Source organism: Urocitellus parryii, chromosome 2, assembly GCF_045843805.1.
Source record: "Urocitellus parryii isolate mUroPar1 chromosome 2, mUroPar1.hap1, whole genome shotgun sequence".
Taxonomy (NCBI): Eukaryota; Metazoa; Chordata; class Mammalia; order Rodentia; family Sciuridae; genus Urocitellus; species Urocitellus parryii.
Window position 1 is genome coordinate 101,650,260 of NC_135532.1, and position 15,715 is coordinate 101,665,974.

The window sequence follows — 15,715 nt, forward strand, 5'->3', positions numbered from 1 at the left end:
GATATTAAAAATTCGATTGTAATAGTAAGAAATTTAATAGATGGTCTACAAAGAAAAATGACATTTGGCAGAACAATGATCAATGAGCCAAAATTTTAAGTGAAAAATTTTATCAGAATGAGCAGAAATGAATAACATATATGAGTAAGAAAACAAAATTAAGAGACAGGGCCAGAAGTTTAAAAGATTAAAAGAGTTCAAGACAAACAATAAAGAGAATGTAGATAGTAAATTAATGAGCATATCAATAAAATTAACTAAGTTTTTTTTAAAAAATGAATGAACCCACCTGTTTGAAAGGGTTTAGCAGGTAGCAATTAGAATAAATACTCCACCATGCATATGCACATACCCACCTAGTGACATCAGAATGAAATTTCAGAACACCAACTTAAAAAAAATCCCTGAAAAATTTTATGGGAAAATAAAACAGATTATTCACAAAGTAACAAGAATACTATTTTAAACTAGAGTACATGAGTTTGAATTCTGGTTCGAATATTTGCAAACTTCGTGACTTCAAACAAATTACATATCTTCTTGGTTCTTCATAGATAATAGCAATCAAATCTTGTAAGCTCATGGTTAAAGAAATATATGAGTTGTCATTTGGAAGTGCATAGAACAACAGCTGTTACATAATATATACTATATTATTGTTTTAAAAATAATATTAAAATCAGACTTCTCATCAGTCATACTGGATGAAGCAAGACAATAAATGAATCTCCTCAAAGTTCTGGAAGAAAATATTAATATAAAGTGCTAAACCCAGCTAAACTATTATTCAGGCATGAAGGCAAAATAAATACATCTTCAACTTGGGTCAATTATTGACCTTCAGAAAGTCAAGGACTCCAAAAGTTTACCATACTCTTACTCCAGCAGGAAGAATGGATTCTAATAATAAAGGAGTTGGATTGCGTTTCCATGTATTCAGCAGACAGATCAGAAAATCAAAGAGGTCAAACAATTTTCTAATAATTGAGTAGATATTACATGCAGGCCTCAGGAACTAGAGTGTAGCTCAGTGGTGGAGTACTTGCTTAGCATGCATACAGACAGGTTTGATCCCCATCACCATACACACACATTAAAGGTAGGAATCAAAGTTGAATCCAGGTGTCTTAACCTTTGTTACTTTTCCAAAACAGAAATTCACAAATAATTATTTGTTTTCAGATCTTAACTTTCTTCCATATCCAGTGAGACTCTGATGCTGTGGGACTAGAAACTTTTAAATACAACAGACCCCATGTGGGTTTGGAATTTTTTTTTTACCATGCAACATGTAAATATTATTTTTAACGTGATTTCTGTACATCAGGAGTATGAAAATAATCCTTTTATAAATGGAAACAATGTTACTAGAAGAAATGATGACAAAACCAAACCAGTATTTGATGTGAATCCATACTTTATGCTTCAAATCCAGCCAAGAAATTTGTTACAATCTCTTTAAGTGTTGCATGTGACTCTTCTGAGATCTTTCCATCAGCCTCGATGTTGCTAAAAGGAACCTCCATGCTCTAACACCCACCTTCAGAAGATTGGCACTGCTGAGATGTCCTCTATTCTCAAAGAGGGTATTCTTGGAGTTGATACTTCTGTTGACCTTGAAGAAACTCGGTGTGTCTTTAGTATTGGTGGTGGAATTGCCCAACTTCATGGGCTGAGGAATGTTCAAGCAGAAGAAATGGTAGAGTTTTCTTCAGGCTTAATGGATATGTCTCCCAACTTAGAACCAGGCCATGTTGGTGTTGTCATGTTGGGAAATGATAAGCTTATTCAAGAAGGAGATATTGTAAAGAGAACAGGAGACATTGTGGATGTTCCAATTGGTGAGGAACTGTTGGGTCGTGTAGTAGATGCCCTTGGTAATGCCATTGACAGAAAGGGTCCAGTTGGTTCCAAGACCCATAGGTGAATGGGCTTGAAAGCCTCTGGAATCATTTCTCAAATCTCTGTGAAGGAACCAATGCAGACTGGCACGGAGACTGTGGATAGCTTGGTGCTAATTGGATGTGGTCAACGTGAGCTGATCAGTAGGGACAGACTGAGAAAACAGCAATCGCTATTGACACAATTATTATCCAGAAACGTTTCAGTGATGGACCTGATGAAAAAAAAAGAAGCTGTATTGTATCTATGTTGCTACTGGTCAAAAGTGATCCACTGATGCCCAGTTGGTAAAGAGACTTACAGACACCGATGCTCTAAAGTACACCATTGCAGTATCAGCCACTGCTTCTGATGCTGCCCCATGTCAGCACCTGGCTCCTCACTCTGGCTGTTGTACAGGAGAACATTTGAGAGATAATGCCTTGATCATCTCTGATGATTTACCCAAATAGGCCATTGTGTACCGTCAGATGGATTTGGAATTTTAATACAGGCTCTATTCATGCATAGTGACAAAATGGATGTGTCATTTAAAAAATTTATTGTCAACCTTGATGACATCAACATCTCTATTTCTTCTATATACTTGAGATATACAAATATAGCTTTTGTACTGAGTAGTGAAGGTATTAATTGAATAATAGAGTTTAATAAAGCAAGTTGCTCCTCTAATCTTTGATTAGTCTTAGGGAATTTTATGAGAATTTGACTAGTATTATTGTCATCATTGCTGCTTTCTTTATTTTTTTTTTACTATTTATATATAAGTTTGATTTATCACTTGAATTACTGAATCTAGTTTACTCAAAATCTAGCCTCAATTTGCTCATCTGCAACTTGCTTTTCTGGAATTCTTCATGGATTTAATGTTTATTATTAATATAGTACAGTAAAGTGAGGAGTGTTTGCCCAGGATGGGTATCTGCCAAGTACCCATTTTGTCTCATTCTTTACCTCATACACAAAGCAACTCATGCACCAAGAGGCTCCAAAAAGGAGCTTCTTCTCCTTTTCCCCATTCTTTCTTGCCTTCATCCTCTTTCCTTTTTTGCTGCAATGGGTTTGGATTTTTTTATAAGAATTAGTGAAAATGCTCTATTCAGAGATATTTAAAGTCCCTAATTCTTTTTCTTCACTTAGAATTTTCAAAATATCTAAACAGTTTTTGATGATAGATGTGAACGTGAGACCTGAACTGAGAATCACCTGCATAGAAGTAAGAATTAATTAATTAACAGACCTGACTGTTAATTAGGATAGTCAGGTCTGCTTTAATGTTCATATTTCAAGTTTCAGACAATTGTGAAAGTGCTGAGTAGATATAATATGTTATGCTGGTCTCATATGAAAAACTGCTTCAAGACCTTTAGTGAAGGATCTCTACCCCTAACAGAGATACAAGACTACTACTGTTCAGTATTCATATGAGAAATTCACGTGGGGCACCCTCAACTACAGCAGCCACATGGGACAGTCACTGGGGTGTATTTGCCTGAGGAAGATCTTCTCCCAGGTGGCACAAATGCACATTCTATTCATGAATGTTTTTTTGCTTTAGAACCAAAGGGAAATTCTACTTTGGAAATATTTTGTGAAAGAGAACAGCTTCTGGGTATTTCTTCTGCACCAGCTGTAGGTATGACATATTTTAAAGAAAATCTTTCCTTTAAAAGTCCCACCTACAATTGGGTGTATTAAATGACATCTCTTGCATTGTGTGAGGATTTACTAGTGTATTCCTCTTAAAACAAGCTCCCTCGGGCATCTAAAAATGCTAATTCATCCACAAAAATCACTTTGCTTGCCCAGGCCGTTTTATTTACAAGTATCATCCTAACAAATTGGTTGTACATTGCAGGGCATATACAAGCCTGAGATATATATAGATAATTTTCTCTGAATTGGGAGCTTTAAAAGTAAGTGGGATAAAGATAAATATGCTTTGTCCAACACTGGGTTCATATTCTTATTATGCTTTGGAACATGTGAGCATGCCGCTTGCTCCTGCTCTTTATTTTCTACCCTGAGCAATCTGTTTCTCCATCATCTCCATGAAAATGCTGGAGGCCTGGGGAAAAGAGTCTACCCATAGCTGCTTTATTCACCTTAGTATCCATCTTGAGGATACATTTTCTTACCTTTAAAAATGAGATTAAGGGGCTGGGGTTATAGCTCAGTGATTGAGCGCTTGTCTTACACACGTGAGGCCCTGGATTCGATCCTCAACACCACATAAAAAAATAAACAGGGCTGGGGTTGTGGCTTAGCGGTAGAGTGTGCACCTAGTGCGTGTGAGGCCATGGGTTCGATCCTCAGCAATACATAATTAAAAAATAAATATTAAAAAAACAGAAATGTATTTAAAATTAAATAAATAAATAAACAAATAAAAATAAAGATATGGGCTGGGGTTGTGGCTCAGTGGTAGAGTGCTTGCCTCTCACGTGTGAGGCTCTGGGTTGGATCCTCAGCACCACATACATAAATAAATAAATAAATAAATAAATAAATAAATAAATAAATAAAATAAAGGTATTGTGTCAACACACACAAAAAAAACTTTAAATGAGACTAAGAAGCTTTTGCTGCTCGTTCTGCTTGAAAACCACCTCCAAATACAAGGAGAAAAAACAAGCAAGTGAACAAATTTTATTTCTAAAGACACTTGAAGCAAAATATATAGAGAGATGGAAAGCAGATGGGAAAAGTAGTCAATTTCTACTAATAATTAAGCAAATCTAATTATTTACAGAGGGTAAAGAGAAAGAGGGGGAAGCTAATTCAACTACAGAACCATGGGAAGGTTCAGTTAAATGTCAGGTACTTCGGAAGATGGTGGGGAGGGAATCTGAAATAGGTAGATTTATTTAGTTCATGTAAGAAACAGACTCTCCAAGCTCATCTCACTCTATAGCATTAGGAAGTGATTAACTTCCCCACCCCTAGGACACTAGAAGTGAATTCTCTGGGGGGGGGGAGAACAAGGGACGTCTAGACTTGGCTCACCTAGAGGATGATGGAGGATGTTGGGGGTAAAATGGCAAGCTGAAGTTGGGTAGAGAACAATAAGTGAATGACACCAAATAAAAAGAATCCCTTCCCCATGTTCTTTCCCAACCAATTCTGAGTGCTATGAGCCCATGTTGTATATGCACGCAAAGGTTGAAAGACTCTTCTCTGGAGAAGGTAAGTTACTCCAGAGGCAAAACTTCACCCATGTGCAGGGAAATGTCAGTGAGCTTGTAAAAACCCCATTCTTAAATATAAATGAATTATACTTAACTTTGAAAGTAAGGACCCAAAACACAAACAAAAAGGGAATTTGAAGAAAACAGAGATAAAGAAGGAAAAAAACCACAAAGAACCATAATTAATAACCATAAAGAGAAAATATGACATCCATGAAATAAGAACAACATATTTTAGAAAACAATAAGAAGAGAGGGAATGATATTTTAGACATTATGCATAGGATAAGCCAAAATTAAAAGACTTATAAAAAGATCAAAAGCAGAGCAAAAATAAAATAGAGACAAAAATGGATACAAAAAGATAAGAAAATTTAATTTTTTCTCACTTCTGGAGAGTCAATATGTAACTAAAAAGAACAAGATAATATAAAATATGGTGAAGAGAAAACTATTTTTTTAATGCCAAAAAGTATCCTAAAACTGAAGGAGTTGAGTTTTTAGATTGAAAGAGCCTGCTCACTACCTGAACAGTGAACAAAATAAGATCTGTGCTGGGGCATGTTCTCCTAAAATTTAAGAACATAAACAGAAAATACAAAGAATTTCCAAAAAGAAAAAGCAGATTACCTAAAAAGAATCCCAGGCTTTCTTAGCAATAACTGAATAAATGATTTTCAACATAGAATTCTATACCTAGCCAAAATATCAACCAAGAGTGAAGTTACGTAGAAGCATATTTTGATACTACAAAGGATCAAAATTTCATCTTTCATGAACTCTTTCTATGATGGTTATATCCCACCAAAATGAAAGAAATATATGGGATTCTGGAAACATGAAATCTGATTTAGGAGCATGGATATCCATGATGGTAGCCTAAAATTTTGTCAGGAAGTACAACAGGACTAGAGAATAATCAGCCCAGGGTAAACTGGAAAACAGGGAATCGTGTGGAATATCTCAGGCTTGAACTGAGAGTTTTTACCATGTGGAAAGTTATATTGAGACATGATTTATCGAGCAGTTGAAGGGTGTTGGAAAATACAGCCACAGGATCAAAAAAAAATAAGCAAAGGAAAAAATAAGATAATAATGAATTTCTAGGAAAGCCAGAGTCATTCATGAACTGTGTACATCCTTCACTATAATACATCAAATGCTGCAATGCCCTGCCTTGCTCAAGTGCACAGCAAGAAGTATTTTCACAGTTGAAATAATAAAAACATTGAATAAGTAAATATTTAACTAAAAATTGTGGTACATCTGTAAGGAGGAAAAAAGAATACTGAAATCATTTGCTCTAATATGGGAATGTGTAAATGTGCTGAAACAAGGAATGTCTATATGTATGCAAAACTATAACAGAAAAGAAACTAGAAACTTTAAAGTCATTGTCTTCTCTCCGGGTGGAGGAGGAAAGTGAAATCAGAGTGGGAGATAACTGCTATTTTTTATTATAAGTCTTTTAGCACTGTTTGACTATTTAATATAATATATGGATAAATACTAAAACCAAATTGAGGTATATTGTAAACATTTTAACGTTTTAATGTCAATTTTTTAGGATCATGAAGAAAATGCAGGTTTATTAAAGATTTATAAGATACACAACAATTAAGAAAACTTTAAATTATCCATCCAAAATAAGGAAATAGGGAAATAGATCTGACCAAATTGTTGCAATGAAACCCATTATTTGTGCAATATTAATGTGCACGAATACTTTCAATTTAAAAATTATAAGGGCTGGGAATGTAGCTTAGTAGTGGAACACTGGCCTAGCTTGCACAAGACCCTGGTTTTGATCTTTAGCATGGAAAAAAAATTATCCATCCTGTGTCATCTGTTGGGAGTCATTCTTTATTGATATGAACAGAAACCATATTTCAGATAATTTATATCCCTACTTTAGCTTGATTATAATCAGAGGTTTTCATGTGTTAAAACATTTCTCATGAACATTTTTATTGGCTGCAATAATAGTCCATCTGATGATATGACATAATTTAACTATGGCCATGTTTTCAGACATTTCTTTTTTAAAAAAAAGATTTTCCAGTTATAAATAATTTGAGCCAGATGGTACATGCCCCTAATCCCAGCAGCTCCAGAGGCTGAGGCAAGACAATCACAAGTTCAAAAGTCAATCCCCACAACTTAGCAAGGCCCTAAGGAACTTATGAAGACCCTTTGGGGAGCCACTCTGAATGACCACACCTTCCAGTCCTGAAGCATGAGGCTCTGACCAACCACTACATTCATGGTGGGCTTGGATGTTGACCCAGCTCAGATAGCAAGGTGGTCTTCTGAGTAGGCGTACCCTGGGGTTGAGTTACACTCACCTGTAATTCTACCCCTTCTGCCCTTTTATGGATAGAACTTTGTAAGAACAGTGTCCCTCCAATAAAAGCTGACTTCCAAACATTCTCTCTCTCTCTCTCTCTCTCTCTCTCTCTCTCTCTCTCTCTCTCTCTCTCTCTCTCATCAGCCTCTCGTGAATTTCTCTTGCTCTCCATTTTGGGGATCCTGAGGCTGAGAGCCTCAGTGCACAGCAAGAAGTATTTTCACAGGGGAAGCTGTCCACAAGCTTGTGTAAAGGTTAATGGTGGATGTGTTTTATTTTATGTCACTACAAATTCACACAAGTGACATTAAATCAGCTGCCCTTGCTGGTGGGGGGAGGGGGGGGGCACTGCAGATCCTGTCTCAAAATAACAAAAAGCAGAGTGGTTGGGGATGTGACCAGTGTCTGAGCACCTATAGGTTCAATCCCCATGACCAACCAACAAACAAATAAATAAATCATGCTATTTTTAAATTTACTTGTCAGTTGATCTTTCCCAGGGTTTTCTCATCTTTGCCTGGGAAGAATTCTTGGAAGGTAAATTGCTAGGCCAAATAGTAAAAATATGTTTGAGACATTTGGTGCATGTTATTAAATTGCCCTACAGAAAAAAAAATTCTTCCAACTCATATTATCTCAAGCAATATATGAGAATATCTCATTTTGCTGTCACCCTACTGGGACTGAATTTTCTCATTATATATTTAAAAAATCATTTTAAACTAAACATAAGTAAAATGGAACAGTTTTCTTCAAGAAATTTTTCCAAATTTTTTGAAATTGGTGACATGAAGATGAACTTCTAAGAAAAGCCCCATAGAAACTACAAGATGCAGGCCTTCCCCCATATCCCTGTCCACCCCACCATAACCCACATGGTCACCCATGTGCTGAACGAACCCTTGGTGAGATCATTCAAAGGAAGGAAACAGAAACAAGAACTAAATACAACAAAATCATGCTATTTCTGCATTAGCCTTTCTATACGCATAAGGACATCCTGAATCATGGAATTAATTGATAAGTTCATTGACAGAGATTTACAACCTCTCATTATTTAAAAGAAAGGAGCACACTAACTAAGATTCTTGTGATAATTTGGGCTCATGGGATTCTTCTGTAGAACCAAGGGCTAGTAAACAGAGTGGTTAACAATTTACTGAAGTTATCTCAAACATCGGACACTTAACTTGTAATGCACACTGACATTAACTTGTAATGCACACTGACATCCTATTAGCTCAGTACTATTCCCATCATACAGATGAGGAAATTAACCATGTAAGGATCTAGTTTGCCCAAGACTATGGAACCTGTATGGCTTAACAGCCAGCTCAATCTCCTAGAACCTTAACTCAGACAATAGCCACAAATTAGAAAGCAAGCTGAAAAACTGTGCTTTCCAGCTACCCTCAGGGGGATCAAACATACCTGTAGCCTCAGGTTTCTTAGTCTCAAGGTGGGTCTACAAGTTAGAGGCTATCCTTGTTTAAAATCTGCTCAGAGTAACAAGAAAGCTATGGTCAAGAGAAAGCGAGTAGGAGGCATTCAGAATGGGGAGACAGACAGATGGCAAAGGATTTGCTCTTTGATGCTTACAAAGACTGAACCTGACTGATAGGGGAAGTTGGAGGAGGCAAGAGAATTTCAGTGCAGTCTATTTAAACAGGTTTCTAATTACATTTTTAACTTTAAAGAACTATACAATTAGAAGTTATTAATACTAACAAGAACTTCTCCACAATGAGGTAGCCTCTCTCCTGTGGGAATGAATAAAAGTTAATTTCTGATAATTCTTTTGAGAAAGATCTACCTCACACACTTCAGCTGCAAGGGTCTGAAAAGCAATGCCAACCTTGGAAAGTAACCTCGTCGCTTGACTCCCGTCCCTGCTACTCAGCCTCCACCGACGGCCATCGGGTCACTACATCCAATAACAGCATCCTGCGACATGCCCGCAGCAGCTGTCCCATGGGAGTGGGCACCAATTCTAGTGGGCTAACCCCAAGAGAGACTGTGCCCCATTCCCGGGTACCCCAGATACTTGGCAGGATTTAGATTCTGTTCCTCTCTGTATATACACTATTTTATAGACACAGGGAAAATATGACAAACCTCCTTCTACCCACTACACGTTCCGTCAAATCTCATTTTGCTGTAGACATATTTTAATAACACAGCACAGATACAGTGAAAGCCTCCCATGAGCCTCTTCCTGTCCTCCCCCTCCCTCCCCTGAGTTAAGCACCACCCTGAATGTGCTGATGACCATCTACTTACACGTCTGGCTTTGTGTCCATCCTTCATTTTGTGGACATCCACGATGAACGGGTCTCTGTGTTTCCTAGGCTTCCGTGACAAGTTTTGCTGCTTAACAGAGATCTCTTGTTTTCCAAGCATCGTTCTTGGAGGCTGGACGTCGGTACTGACAGGGCCAGGCTCCCTGATGGCACTATGGCAGTATCATCCTTTGCCTCTTCCAGCATCTGGTGGCCCTGGGTGATCCTTGGTTTGTGGCAGTTTAACTATAGATTCTGCCTCTGTCTTCGGTGGTAATCTCTCCCTGTGTCTCTGTCTTCTGGTATAAAGACACCATCCTATTGGATTAGGGCCACTCTAATTACCTCCTCCTAACTAATTATATCTACAACAACCTTGTTTTCAAATCGGGTCATATTCTGAGTAGTGGAGATGAGAGCTTCAACAAATCCCAATGGGGGACATAGTTCAACCCATATCACTATCTACAAATATCAAGACATGATTGGATGTTTGAAAACTTATGTGAGTGATGTCATTCCATTTGTGCTCCTCTAGCTCAATACCATGAACTAGATGATTTATGAAGAGCAAAAAAAAAAAAAAAATTCCTCACATTCTGCAGGTTGGGAAGTCCAAGATCAAGGTAGTGGCAGGTTTGGTGTCTGGGGAAGATGGCAGGTCTAGGAGTCTACACGTGGTGAGAAGAATGGAAGGGCTGGCGGGCGGCTCTCAGAAGTCTCTTTGCTAAGGGCATCAATCCCACTTAGGAGGACTCTGCCCTCAAAGCCGAGTCACCTTCCAAGGGCCCCACCTCTTAATACTGTCACCTTGGGGGTTGAATTTCCACATGTGAAATCTGACACATATTCCATCAAATCATAACAGGTGGGTAGTTTTATTCCTTGTGGAAATCCACTTGGGCCTTTCACACAAACTACCAATTTTAAAAGAGTAAAAAATACCGCACTTTGCCTCATGAACTTAGCTTTCAGATGAGAATCAGCTCCAACTCACACGAGGAGAAAGGAGGGCAGATCATCAGCAATGGCTCCTTCTCGTGCTTTACGGTTCGGTTCCACACAGGCAAGTGGAGCACAACTGGGGGACAGAGGGGACCCCGACTCACCTGAGGGGCTCACAGCAGGATTCCTGGAGAAAGTGTCCACACCAGATCCTGAAGGAGTGCTGTTTTAGTCAGCTTTTGCTGCTGCTGTGATTAAAGGGCCCAGCCAGCTCAATTACAGAGGAAGAGTTTATTGGAGGGTTTGTGGTTTCAGAGGTCTTAATTCATAGAGCCCTGTTCCTCAGGACTCAAGAGGAGGCAGAACATCATGGCAGCAGAGGGTGGCAGAGGAAAGCAGCTCACATCATGGTGACCAGGAGGCAGAGAGAGAGAGACTCCACTAGCCAGATACAAACATATACCCAAAGCCACACCCCAATTCCCACCTCCTCCAGCCACACCCTACCACTTCAGTGACCACTCAGTTAATCCCCATCAGGGGATTAAATCACTGATTGGGTCAGACTCTTGCAACCCAATCATTTCCCCTCTGAACCTTCTTGTGTTGTCTCACACATGAGCTTTTGGAGGACACCTCACATCCAAATCATAACAAGTGCAGGAAAATAGGCCTGGCTCTTTGGCAGAACAGAGGGACTTCAGGCAGAAGTGAAGAATTGGGTGAAGTCAAGGAAATAAGCAAGAGCACAGTCCTGGCAAAGGGAAAAACGTGGCCCCATACACTTCAATCAAATATGAAACAGCAGGGCTGAGGCGTGAAACAGTTGGGCATGAATCCAACTGAAGGACCTCGTTTTTGTTCACCACGTCAGGAGGTATTAGTTTACTAACACAAATTACCTGCTGCTATAACAATTACCATAAAGGGCTTAAAACAACAAATGTCAAGGCTGGAAGTCTGAAATCAAGGAGTTTGCAGAGTTAATTCCTCCTGGAGATGCATAAAGGACTGGTTCAGTTCCATGCCTCTCTTAGTTTCTGGTGGCCACTAACAATCCTTGTTCTTCCTTAACTTTAGACACACAAGTCCTATCTCTGTCTCTATTGTCACATATCCTTCTCCTCTTCTCTTCTAAGGACATTTATCATTGGACTTAGGGCCCACCTAATCTAAGATGGTCCCAGTCAAAGATTCTTAATCTTAATTATATCCACAAAGACCCTCCTTGCATATAAAGTTACATTCAGAAAGTTTGGACATACTTTTTGGTGGTTCACTATTCACCCCATTCCAGGGAGCTCAAGCATTGATCTTCCAGCAATAGAAAGCCCCTCAAATTTTAAATAAGAAGAGATATTTTGATTTCTATTACAGTTAAAATGTCTCAGCAAGGGCTGTATTAGAAAGGATGGAGAGAAAGGGACAGGCTGAGAAATAATTAGGATTTATTCTCAGTAGGACTTGAGAATAAAGGATACCTATGATGCTTCCTGTTTTGTCTTGAATGAATTTGATGATTATAAAGAGACATCAAAAAAGAGAAGTTCTAGGGAAAAGATTATTCTTCAGTTTTTTGACATGTTGATTTTGATGGCTTTTTTTCTGTAGCCTAATGGAGAGATCCAGTAGGCCGAGCTAGAGATATTTATTTGGGAGTCATCTCTAAATAAGTAAAGATAAAATCTAATAATGAGACTTCAACACTAATCAGTCTAGGAGCTGAGGATATGGGTGTAAAATTCATCCCCAGGAAGGGACTGGAAAATATGGGTCAAGCATCAAAAGGAGACAGAGTTCAAGTGAGAGGAACCTGGAATACCTGCTGGGAAATCAGATCACAGGACCTGGGAATGGACTGGCTTGGTCCATTAGCACTAGAAAATGGCCACACTTGGGTAGTGTCAATGGCCAGGCTGCCCCCATGTCAAACTTGGAAGTAAAAGTGGCCCAACTGAATGCATGCTCGATTTGCCCCTGGAGCAACGTGTGGGCCAGGCCTGAGCCAATAGTGAGGGTTGGAAATTCATTATACTGAAAGCTTCACCATCATTTGCAGAAAAATGCATACTAAGATTTGCAATTGTGAGTCAGGAGCCGATAAGAAGGAGAGAAGCCACATTTCAGGCAGTAAGAAGATGCTTTTGGAAAAAGAAAGTCAAGTATCTTCCGGTTGGATAGCCCTAGGACTTAAGAACCAAAGGATCTGGTAGGGATCTTATTTTTTTCTGATATTTCCCTTTGCCATATGCTGTAGTTTGAATGTTTCTCCCAAATTCACTTGTCAGAAACTTAGTCTCCAATGCAACGGGGTTGAGATGTAGCACCTTTCAGAGGAGAGTAGGTCAGGCTCTACTCTCGTGCATGGATCAATGCTGTTATCCCAGGACTGGGCTAGCTCTCATGGGCACAGGCTCCTCCTGGTCAAAGGATGATTCAGTCCCCTTCCTCCCTCCCTTTCTTTGTTCCTCCTCTCTTTCCTTCTCCCTCCATGTGATGCCTTCTGCCATATTATGACACAGCAAGTGGCCCTCACCAGATGCAGCCCCTTGACCTTGGACTTTATAGCCAATAAATAATTTTTCTTCTTAAATTATCCAGTCCAATCTCCAGTATTCTATTAAAGTAACACCAAGCGGACTAAAGATACCATAGGTGTCCCAAATCCTTGTGCACGAAGTAGACAAAATATCATCTAAGCAGAATTATCTTAAAAGGATTATAGAAGTCACAGTGTAGATTCTCTGCCTCCATAGTCTATTGAGCTTACATAAGAGAACCCACATGCCATTCCAAATACAGGTATGCTCGATAGCAATTGTTGTCAAAAGAATTTTAAAAGACATCGCCAAACTCAAGAGAAGGAAGTTTCTACAATGAGAGGGAAATGAAAATCCACCCACATTTTGAGCTTGAAGTTTGAATGCCTGCCTGGGGAAGAGCACTCAGACTAGAGGCCCCAGGAGAGAGATGTCCTGTCCTTCACAGTGACACTCGTCCCATGACCCCAGACTCAGCTATAATGAAGCTGCCTCCTCAAAGGGGTGACTCAGAGCAGCCAGTACACCCTGACACCAGCGTCCCAGACAGATGAAGGAAACAACGGCACCAAAGAGGAACAAGAGGGCAGACGGAACAGCCAGTCCCAAGGGAAGAGGAAACAGTTCAAAGAATAGAGGTGGACTCCAAACACGAATTTATGTAGAGAGGTTTGGAAAGGTGCTTTTTTTTTTTTTTTTTTTTTTTGAGATTAGGTTTTCACTGGGTCACACTCCAACCTTGATGGTCCTAATGAAATAAGTTCAGGGAGCTGTGTTGAAGGAGCACTAGGAAACGAGAAAAAGACGTCTTGGAAATTAAAAGTGTGACTGTCAAAAATGCTGAGGATAAAAAGAAAATGTACACCATAGAACAAAAGGAAAACTGTTCCCATAAGGAAAAGTCAAAGGAAACACGATTCCTTATTGTAAGATTCCTATCTGACACATACTGAAGGATTAGGTAACACAGATAAAAGACACAAATACCAAATGGACACCAGCCAACCCAAGGCCCAGAGCATCACTGAGCTGCTGCTACCTCGTATAGTGAGTGACCTCACACCTCCCCCAGGGGCAAGTGCCATAGTAGAATCTTGTTAATTATGCTAATTATGGCATTGTTTTGAAATTTTAGTTTTAGTATATGAACATATCTTTAAAAATTGGTTAAATTATTTTTGAGCTTAATAAAAGTAGAATCATTCTGACAGAGAGAGCGATCACAGTGATTATAAACAGAAAGAAAAAGCACCGTGATTCTAAGTAGAGCTGCCCATTCACATCCTGATCCTACCACTCCCAAGAGAGCTAACTGATCCAACTTCTCAGCCCCTTAGTTTACTCATCTGTAAAAAGGGAAGATAATACTTCATTCAGAGGGTTATAATGAGAATCGAATGAGGTAATACACACATAGGAGCCTCGAACTGAGTAAGTATAACATGATATTTGCCATTGTCCCTATTGTATATTGTTTTCTGTGACTTCTTTGCCGCTTAATATTATATTTCTAAGACTTATCATGTAGCTGCCATTTGTGCTATTTATATTTTTCTATTATGTGACATTGTATTTTATATATATATGAATATACTGGATTTGACCTTTTCATTCTCCTATTAATCTACATCTGGGTTGTTTTACTTTGTTCTTATTAAGAACTATGATGCTATATGCATTCTTGTACATATTTACTGCTGGAGCCTGGGTTCAAAATATCTCTAGAACATATATTCTTAAACTGGTTACTGTGGTGTGCCCCTGTAGTTCCACTTACTTGGGAGGCTGAGATAGGAGGATCACAAGTTAGAGACCAGACTGAGCAACAGGCTGGGAAAACCTGATTTAAAAAAAAAAAAATAGAGTATATATTCTTATACCTAGGAGTAGAATTGCTGGGCTATAACTTTCGTGAGGCCCAAGGTTGGGGACTTTGCTCGCTTTTATGAATTTAAGGATGGGCTTGTCAAATTCCTTTTAAAAGTCCTGTTGGGATTTTTATTGAAATTATACTGAATCTGTAGGCAACTGGAAAGAAACTGACATCTTTACATTATTTGGTTCTCTCATTCATGACTGTGGTATATCCACTTTCCTTTGTTTCAGCCTTCTTTAGTGTCTTTGGATAAAGTATTATGTTTTGCCCTCACAGATTTCTACATCTTTTAAAAGTAAGCTTCTTATTTAGAATGATTTTAGATTCACAGAAAAGTGGCAAAAACATATACCTCACCCAGATTTCCCTACGTTAGCACCTTCATCACATCTCTTGTTAGGTATCTTCCTGGGTAATTTATGTATTTTCTTGCTATTATAAATAGGAAAGCATAAAATATGAATTCAGGGGATTCAGCAACCAAACAATGGGAGTTTCAAAAACAGAAGAGAGGAAATTATCAAAGAATACATTTTTTTCTTAAAGCTGGAGAGGCTATCTTTGAATTGCAAGAGGCCACTCAGTGCTAAGCAAGATGAATGAAAAGTGAAATCTCACCCAGATCCTTCCTTGTGAAA

At 38.7% G+C, this 15,715-nt stretch overlaps 1 pseudogene; it reads left to right on the top strand.

Moving 5' to 3' along the window:
• The first annotated feature begins 1,511 nt into the window (after positions 1-1,511).
• On the top strand, positions 1,512-13,837 carry LOC113180191 (ATP synthase F(1) complex subunit alpha, mitochondrial pseudogene; annotated as a pseudogene).
• The last annotated feature ends 1,878 nt before the right edge of the window (positions 13,838-15,715 follow it).